The 20,590-nt window shown below is 36.8% G+C and overlaps 1 pseudogene; it reads right to left on the reverse strand.

Moving 5' to 3' along the window:
- Positions 1-9,663: 9,663 nt before the first annotated feature.
- Positions 9,664-11,180, reverse strand: LOC150068475 (S-phase kinase-associated protein 1-like; annotated as a pseudogene).
- Positions 11,181-20,590: the final 9,410 nt, after the last annotated feature.

Genomic DNA, 20,590 nt, shown 5'->3' on the forward strand with positions numbered 1-20,590 from the left:
ATAGTTTCATTTTATCCATGGACACTAAGTAGATACTATTATTAAAGGCTTTGGCCAATTCATTACATTTTAAAAATATATCTTTATTACTTTAAATATGTTTATATATTTGATTCTGTGGCAATAAGAAAACACACATGGTCATCCAATCCTTGAGCCGAACTATCTTTTATCTGGCCAAACAGAAATTCCATATCTACATGAGAAAGGGTATCAATGTATGTGAAGTGATGCACCTTCTATCTGGCGAATATAATGTAACCCTTCTATTAATTACAATAAAAATATATGAAAAAATAAAACATTAAAAAAAAGAAATTCCGTACCTATTAAATGACAACTTGCATGTCTTTGTTTCCCATAATCCTCAGCATTTTTTTTATTAATTACTTTCTTCTCTCTGTATACCTTTCTTGGTATATCATATAAATGAAATTGTTCAAGATACATCATCTGTGATTAACTTATTTAATATAGCTTGATGTCCTTAAGGTTATCCATACAGTGAGTGTTTACTCTCTCTCTCTCTCTCTCTCTCTCTCTCTCTCTCTCTCTCTCTCTCTCTCTCTCTCTTTCTGTGTGTGTGTGTGTGTGTGTGTGTGTGTGTGTGTGTGTGTGTGTGTAGATATTGGCAATATAATTGAACAAGGTCTACTCATTCTGTTCATTAGAGATGAAGGGACACCAGATAGGAGTTCTTTGCCTGAATAGCTTATCACTAGCTTAGTTAGAATTAATGACTTACCTATTGAATCCAATTGCTTAGTTGAAATTAATACATTAAATAACTTTGTTTTATTTTTTTATATTTGGTTTGTCATGGTGCTTGAACTCTGGGCCTAGATGCTGTCCTTGACCTCTTTTGCTCAAGCCTAGCAATCTACTACTTTGATCCAAGGTGCCACTTACAGTTTTCTGGTGGCTAATTGGAGATAAAGACTCCAGTGGACTTTTGTGCCTGGGCTGTCTTTGAACCAGGTTCCTCAGAGCTCAGGTTTCTAAGTAGCTGGGATTACCGGTGTGAGCCACTGGTCCTTGTGCCACTGGTACCTGGCTTGGTTTGTGTGTACTTTTATTTTCGACAAATACCATGTTTTTATTTTTTTTCCAAGTCTTCACCCTTGCATAATGTTATGAACTTATTCATTACTTAGGTCTCATATATATATAGACATATGTATATAAAATCTCATATTGTTTTCTAAATATTTAATGTTAACTAAATTGAGTTCTTCGAGGTCAGACACCTTTGTCATAATTCTTCTTTATACTTCACAGCATATACCCTGCAGAAGACAGCTGGTTAAAATATTCTTTGTGTGGTTATAGGGGCTGTGTGATTGCAAAATGCAGGTTTGAAAATTTTTAAGTGTTCTGAAAACTAATAAAGGACAAAATTAATGTTATTTCTTATCTCTTTTGTTGTCCCTTGGTTATCTCATATTGTTACAAGTATCTTACCTTGTTATTTGGTATATTGTATGTATGTTTATTTGTTTATTTGAAATAGAATAGGAAAGAGGGAATACAAGACGAGGGGAGGGGATGGGGGAAGGAAATGGGGACCAAGACATGAGAAAGGTTATCAATGTATGTGAAGTAATGCACCTTCTATCTGGTGAATATACTGTAACCCTTCTATTAAATTACAATAAAAATATATATAAAAGGACAAAATTGTTAGAAACATTAAACTCTTGGTTAAAATTTTTGGAGTCCTTTTGGGAGTCACTTGAGGAATGGATGGAGCTGAACTGCTGCTATTCTTTAAAAATCCCTGACTTTGTAGCTATGGGTGTTGATGGCCGTACATATCTGTACATGATGGATTTTTACTTTGAAAACCCTTTCATTTATAAATCCCAAAGACCCAACTCTAACAAAAGACATTTGTGTAATCTTTTGTGGTTTCATAAAGCTTTAAAATTATGCTGCACATTCTTTATGGATATATTCCACAAGCTTTTAAGAAATTATTATTTGGAGCAGTACTGTGCTTTAAATGGTGCATTTTATTTCTTCTAGGTATAAAATATCATGTTAAGGTTGCATTATACAATCACTCTGAATTATCTCAATTTGATGCCAGGGTATTTTCAAATATTTATTCTTCAACTGGTGATATATCTATGTCACCTTTTCAATTTTTTTATTGCATATTTCTGTCTCACTTTGCATCGATGGATATTTCTAGAAAGGTATTTAATATTGTAGTGAGGCTTTTCTGGTCTTCTTTCCCACCTGGTATATTGTATATATGTTTATTTGTTTATTTGAAATAGGGAAGGGAATGGAGGAAGTCAAGATCAAGGGAAACTGGACCAAAAAGTGGTATCAATGTGTGAGAAGTAATGCATCCACTACCTGACAAATGTAACTGCAACCCCTCTATCCATTACCCTGACAATAAAAAAAATAAAGTTAATGTTTCTCAGTTAAACATTACACTAATCTTGGATGTTTACATGGGTAATTTGGCATTTAATTTGTACACTTGTAAGGAGGCACTGGGAGAGAGGGAGCTAGTTCAAGGAAGGAAGGGAGAAGGGAACACAGAGAGACCGAGATGGAGAGAGAAGAGGAAGCAGGAAAAGACATAAGAAAAGAGAGACAGAGAGGTGCAGAGAGAGAGACAGAGAAAGAGGTTTTGGAAGTTAAATGTCAAGTTTTATATCTCCATGAAAATAATAATATTCTGTATTTTAGTTAATATTATTTGTTTCCAGTTCATTTTCTTGCCATTACTCTAAGAAATAATTGCATTCCCAGTTCATATGTATTTTTTCATGTGATGATTACTGTTAGTAAGTTTTCCATAATAAATCTTCTCTGTTCTAGTCATAAAAACTGCTCATTTTCATGGTATGCAGACAGACTTTATGAGCTAACATTTTGTGTAGCATTATAGCATAGATGCACTGTGTAAGATTAGTTATTGATGTTTATATGCTCATATGCATTTTTCATATGTATGAATTCATTTATTTGTTTGTACATAAAACTCAGAGATGTGTTTTCCTTTTTGTATTTATACTTTCTGGAATATTTTAAATTATTGTGAGAGTTAGCCTGTATGTGACATATTGGTATAATTTTTCTGTGAAAATTTCTATAGCCTCCTTATATACTTTGTTTCTCTCCCATGTTTCTCTCATGTTTTCCACAGAAGTGGCCAGCTTAGGGGCAGGGACTTTGGCCTAGTGGTAGAGTGCTTGCCTAGCATGCATGAAGACCAGGGTTCAATTCCTCGGTATCACATACATAGAAAAAGCCAGAAGTGGTGCTGAGGCCCAAGTGGTAGAGTTCTAGCCTTGAGGACAGTTTTCAGGCCCTAAGCTTAAGCCCAGGACTGGAAAAAATGTGGCCAGTTTAGAATCTCTGCTTTTCCTGCTCAGCTAACTTTGTCTATAAAAGTACATTTTTTTTGCCAGTCCTGGGCTTGAGCTCAGGGCCTGAGCACTGTCCTTGGACTTTCTCAAGGCCAGAGCTCTACCAATTGAGCCTCAGCACCATTCCGGCTTTTTTGTACGTATGTGGTACCGAGGAATCGAACCGGGTCTTCGTGCATGCTAGGCAAGCACTCTACCACTAGGCAAAACTCCCAGCCCCTAAAAGTACATTTGACCTAAGTTTTGCAAATGTATGAAGCTAAGCAGTGTCTGATTCACTTCTGCTCCACTTTCTACTTTTTTCCTCTTTCCAGTTCTCTTCACCTTGAATAATGCCACCACTAGAGTATTGTTGTTAACTTGATATAGATAATTGGGTACATGGTTGTAATTTGCTCTGGGACAGGAATACTTCACGTGAATATATTGAACCCATCTCTGTCCCTGCAAAGCCTTTAATTCCTGCAGAGGGCTGTGGAGTAGGCAGCCAGCAAGGCTCAGCCATCCATCATTGTTTCAGAAAGCATGCTGGGGTCTCTGGGAGTCACTGGTGTGCCTCGTTACTTAGCAATGAGTACTCACTTCATACAAACTTTTGATAGTGCTTTTTATTAATCTTGTTATTGTCTGTACTTAGTTGTACAAAGGAGTTGCCATTGAACAAAAACGTTTATAAATACAATATATCTTGGTAAATGTCGCCACTTTCAACATTCTCATCTATTCCTTCCAACCTACCCCTTCCCTGCTTTTCTGAATTTTGTAGGAAACACCTTGGATTCTTGACTGCATTCTCCCCGTTCTGTCCTCTTCGATCACTTACCCCTTTTCTACATTTCAGCACCCATATCTAGCATTTCCTTTGGCTGAACTTTAACTTTCTTTTTCTAAGGAATTAAACTGAGTTCTCACTTGAATCTGAAGTATTTCAATTAATACATTTGAATATACTTGCATGCCACCCCTTGTATTTATTTACAAGTTTATAAGCTTTATCTAGCTTGCATAGATAAGGGAAAATATGGATCCTTTGTTTCTCTGGGCCTGACTTACTGCACTCAATATAACTTTTTTTCTAGTACGTTTAAACACATAGGGATATATATATATATATATATAGAGAGAGAGAGAGAGAGAGAGAGAGAGAGATACATACATACATACATACATACATACATACATACATACATAGATTTCCTCAAGGCTAAAGCTCTACCATTTGAACCACAGTACCAATTTTGGCTTTTTTTCTATGTATGTGGTTATGAGGAGTCGAACCTGGGTCTTCGTGAATGCCAGACAACCACTCTACCACAAGGCCAAACTCCCAGACTAAGTTTTTTATTTTATAATATCATCTAAATTGTTATCCCAAGCTTGTCTCATCTTTTGGAGAAAGATGGAGAAAATTTTTCTATAAGGAGTTACATTTCATTTAAAGAGTTTTAAGTTTATACTTAGCAATGGAACAGGATTAGTACGGGAACATTATAGATTTAAAGTTGGATATCCCCAATGACTTTATCTCCCTCTGTGCTTGAAGAAATATATTTAGTTCCTATCATATCTACTGAGAGAACTGAAAAACTATATTTCATGTGAGAATAAGTCCTGTTGTGTTATAAAACGTTTAAATGTCCAGACTGTCAGATAATATCAAACACACAAACATGTTAACATTTACTTATGACTGAAAGATCTTGAAAAGGTTATTTTGCAAAGAATACATGTTCAAAGAAGTCTTATCTGTTTCATACATACAATATATATGCAAGGCATAGTTCACACCTAAAAATAGGACAAAAATGATAAGCCTGACCAGTAGTTAAAATGTCTTATCAATATTTGACTTGTGTGACATTTGATAAAAATCACACTTTATTCTTACCTGATCCTGCTGCCTTAATCTTTAGTTCATGAATGACACAATTTTAACTGGCTGGATAAGCTCATTCTAAATATTTTCAAAGTACATATATAATAAATAACCTGTCATAATCACTTCACAAATTATTTGAATTATCACCTGGCCCCTACCACTCCAGTTCTAATCATTTGGGATTGTAAAATTGTTTTCAAATAAATATGACTTTAAAGAATTTAAAAATATCCCATCCAGCACATTTGCATAGCAAGAACCTCAAAAGAAATTTATAAATATTTCAATCTTTTCTCTTCTAATGTCATTATAAATGACTTCATGACAAGTGCAAATTTTCTTCCTTGTTCTTTGGGAAGTACCAATCATACATCAATATGAGTGACACCTTTTTTAAGAAGGAACAAAAGCAACCAACAACTCAAAAAATCTAAAACTGTAACTTGGTACTGTCACAGTGATTGCTTGCACTTTAACAAAGAAACAGTCCATTCACAGCACAACGTAAATAATTGTGTAGGCTCAGAGATGATTAGTTACCAAGATGGTGGAATTATCTTGTCAAACTTAAAATATTTTAAAATATATAAAATTGAAATCTAAAATATCAATATTAAGAATGAAAATCATGACATCAAATACTACTATGCTGGGAACAAAGTTAATTAATAGTAGCATTCTGTATTTTTAAAAGACAAAAACATTAAAGTTGTTCTCTATGTCATTTAATCTTTGGTTTTCTATAAAATGCCATTCTACTATTTTTGAATCACATAAAAATGTAAATGGAACACTAAAATATTAAATTAATTCTTCTTGTTCCTCCTCCTCTTCCTGCTCGACATCTCTTTTTCCTCCTCTTTTTCCTCTTCCTTCTTTTTTCCTTCTCTTTTTTCTTCCTTCTTTCTTGAACTCAGGAACTCATACTCATTAAGCTAGCTTGGTGCTCTACCACTTGAGCCACAGCTACCCCTTCGACTTTTTGGTAGTTAACTGGAGGAAAAGGTCTTATCAACCTTTGTGCCCAAGCTGACTTTGAAGCATGATCTGCAGATCTCAGCCTCCTAAGTATCTAGGATTATATGCCTGGGACAACAGTGTCTAGCCTAGCTGTTATTTTGTTAATAAACCATTATATGTGAATTTAATATATCTTCCACTGATCTTGAATTGTTGGCACAATAAATTCTCAACATACATAATTTTATGTATATATATATATATATACTTTCAAGGAATTATCTTATTAATCACAAATTCTGAAAGGTTCTAAAGTTCCTGAGAAAGCCCAGTGGTACTGGAGCATTCTTTGAACACAGTGATGGTAATGACTGATGTGAATTACAATGGAAGCCGAAAGGTGAAACTGAGCCATGTTCCAATCCAGGAGATTGGAGGTCCTGTTCCAATCCAGGAGAGCTTTCTGAAGGAGGTAGCATTTGAATTCAGTCATGAAGGACAGAAAGAATTGAAAAGACAATGTTGGCAGAATGTTTCAGGGTAAAGCTGGAACAACACTAAAGTGAAGAGTAGGATGATAACTTTTAAACAGAAGAACAAATATGTGTTCTCCAAACTTCAACCATGAGAGACTGTGAGGAGGTAATGAAGAACCTTCTGGAGTTTCAAAGTAAAATGTCGATAAATGGAATCACTATTTAATTGTAATGGACTATTTTAGCCTTGACAAGACGTTTAGAAAGTATGCTCGTAATTAGGAACTCAAGATGTGGTTATTTCTTTTAATGACTCCAGTTTTGGAGCAAATTATTTTAAAATATCCTGACGATGATAATTGGTACCTTCTATAGAGTGATTTAACATCATCTTCTTAACAGCCTCACCTGAGTTCCTGACTCCCAACTTACCAAAAAATGCTCAGTCATCGATCTAGTCAAAGAATTCAATTGTCCGTAGCCAACATCATCACAAAGGCTTCTGCTTCAACCATTTCACTATCTTTTTCAGAATATTTTTTATTGGAACTCATCTGAACATCAGATATACCTGGTGATGGTTAGCAAGAACCATTTGTATATTTGACATTGATGTTACCAAGACCAAGACAGTGACTGGACATGATGGGGAGAGTTGTTGAGAACCAAAACCTGGTTTTGGAGAGGAAAATCAAAGCCAGTTAGATTCAGAGAAGATGCAAAACTCGGTGGAACAAAATCCTTTTACAAAACATAAATATACTAAGAAAACCTGGAAGGATCATTGGAGAATGGTAAAAAAAAGAGAAGAGGAGGTCAACAGAAAGAAGGCAGAAGGACTGGGGGAGACAAAGGTGAAGACAAGAGAAAAAAATACAACAGCCCCAAGCAAAGGCGCCAAGGCTTATTTGCCTGTGTGGCATCAATGCCTGGTTGTGTGCTCATCAGGAAACAAAGCAGACAGGGATATAGCACTGTACCTCCCACCCATTTGAGGTAAATAGAGAAGTTTCCCTAGAAGGGGACATGGAGTTCCTCAAAAACCCCAGTGGGGAAGGAGCAAGAGTAGGAGAGGGAAAAACACCCCACAGTCTCCTTCCCAACCTCCATTGTTCAAAGAAAGAATAACCCCAACTAATAGCTAGAGAGAGAGAGAGAAGGGCATGAAGCCAGTCTGACTCCTCTGAATGGGATGGTGTCCTGGCTGAGAGGGAAGAAAGAGAGAGAAGAGCAGCAGAGGATAGGACAGCAGAGAGAAGAGGGCCAATTAAAACATGGACATTGAATCCAGTTATCTATGTTAAAAAAATGAAGGTACATGCACAAGCCCCATGGGGCCAAGGGTCCACAGTGATCCCAGTGTGGCTGTCGTGGACAGTAGCACCTGGCCTTGTCCCTATTCCTTCACTGGTTGGAGTAGAGCCACGAAAGCCCAGCTGTTGCTGCAACTACAAGGATTAGACTAGTCTGCTGGAGTCAATTGGAGGGGGATGGGGGCAGGGACAGGCCAAATGGCAGAGGAATGAGCACCAAAATACCTAATTTCTCCTGTAGTCACTGGTTTTGGTAGTGGTATCCTGTGTTTTATATCTACATTTATCTGATTTGGGGAAGGGAAGGGAAATAACAAATGATGAGTCAAAGGACAAAGGGCCAACCAATGCAACAGTGGCGATACTCACAGGACACTAGGTTGGAAATAAACTTTACAACTGGGGTGGGGGGGAAGAAGTGAAGGAAGAGAACGTGGTAGAATAAAACACCATGGAGGGGCTCAAGAAATGTACTCATTAATTTATGTAACTGTAATCCCTCTCTCTATAACCCTTACAACAAAATAAAATTAAATACAAAAAAGAAATCAGACTATACACCATTGTTTGTTTTAGTTCAGTAAAAATGGAATAAAATCCTGTTGCTTTTGAAGACCAGCAAGCAGTCCTTTGTGCAGATGAGGTGGCTGAGTACAAGTGAAGAGAAAGAAGGAAGATATAGAAGAGATTCTTCTGGTGAGGTTATTTACCTGGGATACTTAGACAGAATAAAGAGGTCTCTCCTGGATGGTTACAAAACCCGGCTGTACTGATGTTGTAGGCAAAATAGTAGAACTTTCTCAAGCTTAACTTTCTCAACTTTCTCAAGCTGAATGTTCTTCATGGGTATGTGGAAAATAACAATAAAACAAAAAAACTGTAAAAAATAATTTGTTTTCCTGTAACTGGTTATTGAAATAATTGTACTTAGGATTTTAAAAAATTTAGCCACCTACTCAATGGCAAAAGTTTAACTGCTTTTTTACATGCAACTAATATAAACTGTTTTCACCATAAGGAAATCCTGATCATAAAAAGATGGCATAGCTCATGAATTGTTTTTAATTGAAAAGCTAACCAGCTGTCTAGTTACATTTCTCCAAAACAACAGAAAAAAACAAAACAAAAAACAACCCCTCCCCCCGCAAAAAACTTGGTAGTAACTGAATCTCTAGGCAACATATTCAAAGTTGAGAAGATTAAAAATTGGGGGAGAAAAAAAAGTCTCAGACACAGTTAAGAACCATGCTTCATATGTATCAGTGGTCCTGGCTAGACTCTAGACAATATCATAAAAACCCCATTAAGAACACTAACTTCAAGTAGCCTTTTTCCAGTTTCCAATTTGTGAATAAAGATGTATTTTGTTAATTCTACCAGGAGCCTTGTTGCAACTTATTTACAAGGCCGAGTTCTAAAAGCTTAACTAAAGTTAACTAGATAATAAGCTAGGCAGAAACTGCTCTACAGAAAGAGAAATCCTAAAATGATAGTTTCCAGATAACCCACAATTGTTTTATTCAGAGTAAAGAAAAAAAGAAGCTTTCGCTGGGACTAGAAGAAACTCAACTGTAAGTTTGGGATGTGTATTCAAACTATACATGCAATGAGGACAATCCTTATAGTGTTACAGTGTCAGGCACATTTCATTTCTCTTCACACCACTGGTTTTCTTTGTGTACCTGAGCTTCTTCCTCTTCGGTAAAGTCATTCTTAATGTTGAAAGTTGCAAGTAACAACCATCCCATTAAAAAATGGGCCAAAGACTTAAAGAGAGTCTTCTCTGAAGAAGAAACAAAAATGGCCTATAGACACATGAAGAAATGCTCAACATCTCTGGTCATAAAAGTAATGCAAATCAAAACAACTCTAAGATTCCACCTCACTCCAGCTAGAATGGCCAGGATCAGGAAAACGAATGACAACAGATGCTGGAGGGGATGTGGCCAGGAGGGATCACTACTACACTGTTGGTGGGAGTGCAAACTCATTCAACCACTATGGAAAGCAGTGTGGCAGTGCCTCAAAAGGCTAAACATAGAACTCCCCTATGACCCAGCAATTCCACTACTTGGCATTTACCCAACCACCCAGAAACAAGGACATACTAAACCCACTAGCACAACAATGTTCATAGCAGCACTATTCACCATAGCAAAGATATGGAACCAACCTAGATGTCCCTCAGTTGATGAGTGGATCAACAAGTTGTGGTATTTGTACACAATGCAATTCTATGCTGCTGTCAGAAAGAATGACATCGCCCCATTTGTTAGGAAATGGAAAGACTTAGAAAAAATCATATTAAGTGAAGTAAGCCAGACTCAAAGGAACTTAGGCTCAATGGTTTCCCTCATTCGTCATAATCAGTAGAAACCTTGAGCTCTACTAGCAGAGATTTGCAATAGAGCAAAATCTTGATACATAAGGACATATAATGTGAAGCTAATTGAAAGGACCTCCAGGATATTGAAACAAAAGCCATATAATGAATGATTGTTGTCCTTAATGTACTATGTTGTCTCTCATCTCCTTTGCTGTCCCTTGGTTATCTCATATTGGTATAGTATCTCACTTTGTTATCTGATATATTGAATTTATTTGTATTTGGATATTTGAAATTTGATAGGGAAGGGGGAAAACCAAGACGAGTGGGGAGTGTGGGGGGGAGGGAAACGGGTACCAAGACATGTGAAAGGGTATCAATGTATGTGAATTAATGCACCTTCTATCTGGCAAATATCATGTAACCCTTTTACTAATTACAATAAAAAAAAAAGAAAGTTTTGCGAATCTCCGCAGGAGTTTTCCCCTTCATCATATTGACAACAGTCTTGCATGTGACACCAAGCAAACCTTTGATGTGTAAGTAGTTTGCAGCCAGAATAAGTTCGAAAAGTGTTCCTTGGTCAACTTTCAGGAATTCTTGGTCCCAAACAGGAATATCATCTGTACGCTTCTCTTTGTTCTCATCTTCCTCAGAAGGAAGATGAGCACCACTGAATGACCTTTTTTAATATTGCTGCATTAACATTTGGAAGAGGAACTGGGTCATCAATTTCTACATCAACTTCAAATATTTCTCCATCAGAACTCTGTAACTTAATTGAAGGCATGGTGTTTGGTCTCGAAAAGACAGCGGACACGAGTCTGCCGGGAGCGGGGCGCCATCCGTGCAAGGAGAAGAGAAAGAAGAAGACAAGGCCACTCCAAAATTATTTTTATAAAAATACAGCTTTACAAAGTCTGAATTAGAGGCCACTACCAGGCCTGAAAGTGGGCCTGCAATAGGCCCTTGGTCTTAGAAGAAAGACCTGGAAGAAGATATTGATTTACAAGTCATCAACATGGAATTAAGTTTGAGGACTCAGAAAGACTTTCCAAACTCGATGGGCCAGGGTTACCTTTCAGAGAGAAACAGACACCTACGGCTCCCTTGGTTTGTTACATATTCATCCACATAAAGTATGTGTTGATTTTTAATTACAGCCCTGCTATCAGAACACATATGTGCCCTTCAGTGATCACTGGAGACAGGGAGAGACAGCATGAAGAGCCTGTTCACCTTCTGAATGAATCTGTTTGCTCTTCTCTAGATCTCTTTTCTGGAGCTATAAAGAACTAGAGCAGAAAAGAAAGATGTATGGAATTAAATTTGGGCTGATTCATTGAATGGACCCTACTAATGTCCTTTCTTCTTCTACAATGTCAGGAGCACATGGCACTTTAGAGGTGCCCAATGCATGGGGAGTGCATGACCCACTGAGATGTGCAAAGACTTCAACTTTCCAGTTGTGATGCTGGGAACAGGGATGGGTATTGCTATCCAAGGGCTTCCTGTAGTGAAGGCCCAGCGGGGGCAGTCTAAACTTTGGTCTTACTTTCCTTCCCCTCCGTTCCCTCCCCCCCTCTCGTGATCTGTTGGCCTTTTCTTGGATCTGTTGTTGACAAAATAGGCATTTTGTTTAACCAAATATATAAAAAATGGAAAACTCTGTAGCTGAAAAACAAATCAAAAGAACTTCACAAGCTAATGATACCCAGCTAATGTCAAAGAGGGTTGACTTAGGTATGTAATATGTAACTTCATGGTTTGTATTACACAAGATTGAAAGGTAAGCCCCTGTTCTGTTTATTTAGAGGTAAGGGAAACCCTATGTTGGGCAAAAATGATGAAATGCCCAGAGAGGGTAAAAGGGAAAATAAATGCCACACATTTTCATAGGTTAAAGGCCAGACCTAATAGAAATAGTGAAGTAATACATGTGCTTTCTCTAAGGGGATGACAGTAAAAGTCCTAATTATTCATGGGTTGAGGATAATACATGAGATACAGCATTAGAAGGAGTCTGAGAATTCTTGAGATGAGTTTTTGAAAAGTCTGTTGATAGATTGTGCACTTAAGTCTGATTTTAGAGACTCATTTTAAAAATTACACATTTTTAAAATTACATTTATTTACTTCTCCTGAAAATTCCTAATCTGGCTCTCCTTTCCTCCTTCCCTCCCTCCTTCCTTCTCTCTATATTAGCCTGCCTGACATCTTCTCTCCCTGTATTTTCCTTCCGTCGTCACTTTCTTTTCCTACTATATAGGTTTTAGCACTGAGTAGAAATATTGTAAATAATATTCATGAATTAATATGAAATTGTTTTAGTGTTCTATGGTATAAGAAAACACAGAATCATTTTTACAACTGAATATGCAAATTCTGTCCATAATTTTATTGCCTCTTGTTTCACTTTTAGCTTTTATTACTTAATATTCCTTAGTTATAACTTCAAAATACTAATAATGTCCTCATGAGCTATTTAAATAGATTGAATTCCAAGAATGTAGAGACAGATAGTGTTATCCTCCCTAAATAATGCTGACCTGTACAAAATGTGTTTAGCCTCATAGTTTGGATTTCCACTTATTTGAGATTTATGGGAATTGGCAGGAATCTTTCTTTATCCACAGGCAATGCTTCAGGCATTTTTTTTTCTATTTTCATCATATGCCCTGGAAAATATAAATGGATTTAACTTAAAAATACAGAAATTTGCTGTCTCTACAACAGATCATTTTGGGGTGGAATCTCTTTTATTATGTGTTTAGGGGATAATTACTCAGATTTCACATCTCTTCAAGCATTTTGAGAGCATTTCCTATGTTTCTTCTCAACACATCCCAGAAAACTGAGACTAAATGTACAAATAAATGCCTACATTGTTTTTATTATTTACAACATACTCTTACTGCATTTTCTCTCCCCTATCTTGCCCTTCCCCCCTTTCCTCTCCTTCCTGTCTTTTTCTATCCTTCCCTCCCTTCGTTTCTTCCTTCGTTTCTTCCTTTGTTCCTTCATTCCTTCCTTCTTTCCTTCCTTTTGTCCTTCCTTCCTTATTCTGGCAGCTGAACCCAAAGCTTTGCATTTCCCTCAGTTCCTTCAATCTATTATTTGTAAATTGAGAATATAAGATGTTCTGTACAAAAACAAAGTGAACTTTAGGTTACTTTTCAGTAGGTTTAAAAAGAGTACAAGAAGATTTTATGTCCATGAAGTCTCTATAATTTACCTTTCTATCACAAGCTAATTGGAAACACAGCACTTACAATAAAATCCAGAGTAATTGATAACATTAGGTACAAGTCCAGTGTGTTGTTTACTGTTCCAAAAGCTGTCCATCCCTCAGTTAGAGGTCACAAGATGGAGATGGAGCCTGAACACCCAATACAGCTTCATTCCTACTTTCAGCAAGGCAGTTTGGAGATGGAAACCTTCTCCATTTGTCTAAAGGGTTCTCTCAGTGTAACCTGGCTACATCTTTCTAGGGTTGATCTGAGAAATGGCATTTTTAACAGTAGAGAAAAACCCACAGGCATTTCCACACCCAGACTCATCTGTGGCCCAGCACTATTTTAACTTCATTGGAGTGATCCACAAAAGGTCTCATCCCACACAATGAGACAGGAAATAGACTCACTCAGAAGGGGGACAGGCAAGGTCACATAAAGGGGCATTCAGAAAAGATGTTTTTAAGCCATTGTTTGAAGCTCAGAAGTGAATTCCTTCACTTCTGTTCATTTGATCCGAGGGAGGTTTTCTTCACTTGTTATGAGAGGTTAATTCATTCATGCAATGTGTGAATATTACACAATGATAATGGAATGTGGCATAAATATATCCCTATTTTTACTAAGGATTTTTTGGCCAGGTTAAACTTAAGATTTAACATGAATCAAGTAGAGATCTATAATTTCGGACTGGGAAATTCTTTCTGTGAGAAAGAATCCCGTATTGTTTAATACAAGGATTTTTCTTGTTTTGTCTTTAAAGGGCATTTACAAATTATTTTTACTTCAATGTGTACCAAATATAATGGGAGACATCTCCTGCACAAGTTCAATAAGAGGTGTGTGTGTGTGTGTGTGTGTGTGTGTGTGTGTGTGTGTGTGTGTGTCCTGGGACTTGAACTCAGGATCTGAGTGCTGTCCCTGAGCGTTTTTACTCAAGGCTAGATCTCTATCATTTTAGCACAGTTCCACTTCCAGCTTTTGATGGTTAATTGGAGATAAAAGTCTTATAGATTTTTCTGCTGGGGCTGGCTTCCAACTGTGATCCTCATATTTCAGCCTTTTGAGCAGCCATTGGCTTCCAGCAATTTAATGAAACCCTGATGAATAAAATAATATGTATTGACTGAAGATATAAACAGAGAATCAGAGATAGCTATTTATAATCTAACTGTATATTCCTTTGTTAAGCCAACAAATTTTACAGATGTGAGCATAGAAATTAAATGGCTAAAAAAATAGAATGGAAGAAACACAGCCTCTTCAACAAGAGGTGCAGGCAGAACTGGTTAAGCACCTGCAGAAAACTAAAGTTGGATCCTACTTTGTCACCCTGCACCAGGATTAACTCCAAATGGATCAAAGACCTGGAGTTAAAAACAGATAAACTGAAAACTTTACAAGAAGGAATAGGAAATATACTAGGTCTCCTTGGCACACGTGAAACTTGCTCAATAAGGACCCAGAAATAGAACAAGTCAAAGAAAGTCTGGATAACTGGGACTGCATTAAACTGCAGAACTTCTATATGGCAAAGGACATAGCTAGCAAATTAACTAGAAAGCCTATAGAGTGGGAGAAGATCTTCACTAACCATCCAACGGACAAAGGCCTCATATCTAAAATATATAAACAGCTCAAAAAATTGAATCACTCCAAAACTAATCTCTAAAGAAACAACCATCCCATTAAAAGATGGGCCAAAGACTTAAAGAGAGTCTTCTTTGAAGAAGAAATAAGAATGGCCTGTAGACACATGAAGAAATGCTCAACATCTCTGGTCATAAAAGAAATGCAAATCAAAACAACTCTAAGATTCCACCTCATTCCAGTTAGAATGGCCATGATCAAGAAAACTAATAACAACAGATTTTGGCAGGGATATGGACAGGAGGGATCACTACTACACTGTTGGTGGGAGTGCAAACTCGTTCAACCACTATGGAAAGCAGTATGGCAGTTCCTCAAAAGACTAAATATAGTGCTCCCCTATGACCAAGCAATTCCACTCACTGACATTTATCTAATCGTCCAGAAACAAGGACATACTAAATCCACTAGCACAACGATGTTCATTGCAGCACTATTTACCATAGCAAAGATATGGAACCAACCCAGATGCCCCTCAGTTGATGAATAGATCAACAAGATGTGATATATATCCACAATGGAATTTTATGCTGCTGTCAGAAAAAATGACATCGCCCCATTTGTAGGGAAATGGAAAGACAGAAAAAAATCATATTAAGTGAAGTAAGCCAGACTCAAAGGAACATAGGCTCAATAGTTTCCCTCATTTGTCATAATCAGTAGAAACCTTGGACTCTCCTAGCAGAGATTTACAATAGAGCAAAACCTAGATACATAAGGCCATATAGTATGATGCTATAAGAAAGGACCTCCAGGATGTAGAAACAAAAGCCATATAATGAGTGGCTGTTGTCCTTAATGTCCCATGTTATCTCTCATCTCTTTTGCTGTCCCTTGGTTATCTCATATTGTTACAGTATTTCACATTGTTATCTGACATATTGTATATATGCTTATTTGGTTATTTGAAATAGGATAAGGAAGGCAGGAAAACAAGATGAAGGGTGGGGTGGGGGGAGGGAAATGGGGACCAAGACATGAGAAAGGGTATCAATATTTGTGAAGTATTGCACCTTCTATCTGGAGAATATAATGTAACCAACCCTTCTACTAATTATAACAAAAATATATGAAGAAAGAAATTAAATAGCCAAATCTCTCTCTTTTATTCTTACTAAATCTGAATAACTAGCAAGAGGAAAGTGGCTCAGGTTTGGGGAAGACCAAAGTTTTAGAACAAAATTATGTCTAATTTGTCAACGTTAGCATCAACAATGAAGTAATTCAATCTGCATGCACACCTCCCCACAAAGCATTCTATTTCTCCTTTCAAAGTCTCATGATGTATTTTAAAAGCAGAGTCAATTACCCAGACAAATGAAACTGATGAATTAACTAATTTGTGTTCTCTCTGTTTTGATGGAACTCTATAAACATGCTGTTAGTTCCATTCCTCTGAGCTTTGAATAGTTAGCTGTTTGTTGCGATAAAAGCACGACAGGGAATTCTTTAACATATGCCAGACTCAAACTGACTGAAATATGACAATTTCTAATCCACGAGACAGAAGACTGATCTTCAAAAATCATTTGCACACAAAGTATTACTTCACCATCACAGTTCTGAAGCCCACGTGAAATCTGGTACTATTGTTGGATATCTGGAATATAAATGGCAAGTAGGGCCCGTATTTCCTTGAGTGTTTGTGAAGGATACCTTTACCTTTTAGAACTATTTTTGTAGTAATATTTTTATTAATAAAATGGAAGGGAAGGTTACCAAACTAAATTTTCAAGTACTTTTTCTGAGGGGATGTGATGTATAGTGATCATTATTTTAATTTGACAAATGATCAAGTCACACAAAAAAGAAAGAAAAGTTTTCCTACATTGGGTATGGAGAGACGGGGGAGAAGGATGAAATTGGTGGCACTCATTAAGGTGTACTGTACTCACAAACTTAGAGGCTGAATGGAAACCCCGTTGTACAACTACTTAGAGGTAATGAATAAAAGATTTTTGGATGCGTATAGATTAGAGCTGATAAATTTGCAACAATTAGATGTTAATTTGCTACAAAATTCTGACATCAGCTGGACATAATTGACTCACACCTGTAATCCTAGCTACTTAGGAGGCTGAGCTCTGAAGAGCTTGGTAAGCCAGTCTGGGCAGGAAAGCAAGTACATGAGACTCTCATCTCCAATTAACCACCTCTGAATTCTGAATTGGAACTGTGGCTAAAATGATAGAAAGTTAGCTTTGAGCAAAATAGCTTAGGGAAAGTATCCAGTCCCTGAGTTCAAGGCACAAGAAAAGAAAAGTAATCTGGGCACCATTTTCCATTGCAGCAGATGTTCATAGTTGCTTATGTTCTACATTTAAAAGTCTTCCATGGAATGCTATGTATTTTGTAGGAAGAACAATACATGGATTGCTAAATCTGTAGAGGAAAACCAAATACAAAATGTATCTATGGATTTCTTAGATTGTTTTATTACTGAAGTGCAATTCTCAGCCTTCCTGGCATGGGGCAGGCCATTGTTCTGTTATTCGTTCAGTCTCCTACCAAACAGACACAGCAGTCACAGTGGTACATTATTTTCCTCAGTGGAATTTTGTTTTCAGAAAAAATTATGATTGCTTTCCATGAGATTTTTTTTCTTTTCTTTTTCTGTTTTTGGTAAAAACTACCCTCAGTATGCACTATAAATAATTGATGATATTCATCACTAAAACCTATATAATGTTGAAAAAATCATTTATTTCTAATATTTAGTGATGTACTAAAGGAGTTATGATTTTAGCTGTGATATTGTAGTTAGCATACACATTTTTTATTCTTGGGGTAAAAGCATAGCAAATAGTAAGCAACACTCTTTACTCATTTTGTTTTGTGTTATGACATGAGACATATAACAATTCTCACATTATTCTAAAGTAGGTATTCAGATATATTAAAATCTATATGGAATCTATGAGATCAGCATTCAGAAACTCACACTATTTTAATAGGGTGTTCTACAGAGTGAAACTTGTTTTTGTATCTTGTTTTCTAAAAATGTATGTGAGCAGTAGGAGTTGCTAGTGTTGGAATTTGTACCATGACTCAGTAATCTGTATACTGAAACTTGAGGAGCTATAAATGTAAATCAGGGCAATCTAAAAGTTTGAAGTGTGAAACAATCTAATCTGAATATGTTTTAAAATGATGACACTGTGTGTGTTTTATCTTGTGCTGATAAATATTGGGAAGAATACAATCTTTTGTCTAAAAATGAACTTGGATTATAACTTATCTTGTGTTTGCTAAAATGATTTCTTTTAGCCTTACTTTCTTACTTTGCCTGTATCATAGATTTTTGTAAAAAGTATTGTTTTTGTCTTAGAGAATATATTTTCTGACATGAAGATATAGAATTCGTAGCTTTCAACATCAAAGTTGTTCTGTTTTCTTTATCACACTAATGGCATCATTAGAGTTGCCAGATGCCTCTCCATTACCACACCAAGTTTTCCTGTTCCTTAATATTGTGTTTCAAGCTAGTAAATCATCATCAGGTTCCTTCTTTTCTTCATGGTCCCTGAAGGTACCTGACTTACTTCACATAACATAATTTTATCTAGATCTATCAATTTCCCTACAAATGGCATAGAATTATTCATATGACAAATGATTAAAACTCCATTGTATTGTGTGTGTGTGTGTGTGTGTGTGTGTATGTGTGTATCAGTTGCACTCATTTACGTTCTCATCGACATTGTAATAAGTTCTTATGAATCTTAATTTTCTCCATAGATGCCAGGTCACTTCAAGGCCACTATGTGTATCTTGAAGTTGTGTTATATTACCTGACACATGATATAGCTTTCAACTCATACGTGTTGAGTGATAGAATTAGCTAATGCATTTTACAGGTTACAAAAAACAAAAGTAAGCATAATGGTAAAGTTAAAAATGTTAACCAAGGGCCGGGAGTTTGGCCTAGTGGTAGTGTGGTTGCCTAGCATGCATGAAGACCTGGGTTTGATTCCTTGGTGCCACATACATAGAAAAAAGCCGGAAATGGTGCCTTGAGAAAGTTCAAGGACAGTGCTCAGGCCCTGAGCTCAAGCCCAGGACTGGCAAAAAAAAAAATGTTAACCAAGTACAGAGGCATTTAAACCAAAATACATGTATTTATGGTTATTGGTAGGACCTTTTTTAATCGATATTACAGACTCTCACTAAGTTAATAAGTTAAATTACTTTACCCGAAATTATTTTACCAGAGTGGTTGAATTAGTGATAACCTAACTTAGAAAACCATTTCATTGATATTTACCCATTGAGAATTGAGATAACTGCACAGTTTTGACTAGTGTTTTATGAGACCTGAGATTTGTTTTAATCAAGCTTATCTAGACAAAGAAATGACTTAGAAAGGACTAAATTTAAGGTGTGCATAATTCTCTATACCACACCACCTGGGACAGGGTGGAGGGCACATATTAAACCATGAAATCCTGCTAGTAGGTGGTAGAGAGAGGGAGATAGAGAGAGAGAGAGGTCAATACAGGAAGAGTATTACTGGTGGTCTTCGTAGGAAGAGCACATAGACATGAGATGCACTGGCTTGAGTAATTTCACACAGCTCTCAAAATGGAGGGCCTAGCTCTTCTTGTCTCTGGAATGACTTGAAACAGAGGACAGTGACTTGAAGGATGAGAGACCAGCAGAGGAGCTCATTGAGGGCTGGAATCCAGGGTCTTTGTTTCGAGCAGAGATGCATTCTCAGATGCCTTGTTCACTGTCTTTACGAACTGGCTGATGCCTGAAGGAACAAGAGTGGTTCAATAACCTTAGTGAGAAATAAAAGAGGGAGGATTCTTATTTGCAATTACTTAGGTTATGAAGTATCTCAATTAATACCTAAGTTAATAACTGAGAGAAACCAGCTCTGGCAGCAGAAGTTCTGTTTGCAAATAGTGAGATCTTTGGGATAGAAAAGCTTCTCTAGAATGTACAGAGCAGGTCCAGCAGCCAGCTGCAGAATAGGCCAGTACAGTTCATCCACAACAAGAACTGTTGCATTAGTCAATGCTACGGAGAAATGTCTTCAAACCCTGGGAGACAGCAGAGAGAGTACAGTGGCTATATGTGATATTTTTTTCCCAAAACTTTTGGGTACCTGGAAAGAAATTACTGGACCTGAAGAGTTGTATTGAAGAGATAAAGATGAATGAAGTCAAATTGTGCAGAAAGGTAGGATGAAAGACAGAAAGTTATTTTTTCAGCTACTGTGGATGAAAAGTACTTATAAGCACCGTCTGTCTGGCCTCTTACTCCATCCATCATCCCTTTGCTCATGTGTAAGTAGTTAGCATCCATTTACACTCTAAGGAGGTGTTAGTGTCAGAGACATGGCAAGACTGGCAGGTAGAC

Source organism: Megascapheus bottae, chromosome 1 (assembly GCF_031878675.1).
Source record: "Megascapheus bottae isolate mThoBot1 chromosome 1, mThoBot2.hap1, whole genome shotgun sequence".
Lineage (NCBI taxonomy): Eukaryota > Metazoa > Chordata > Mammalia > Rodentia > Geomyidae > Megascapheus > Megascapheus bottae.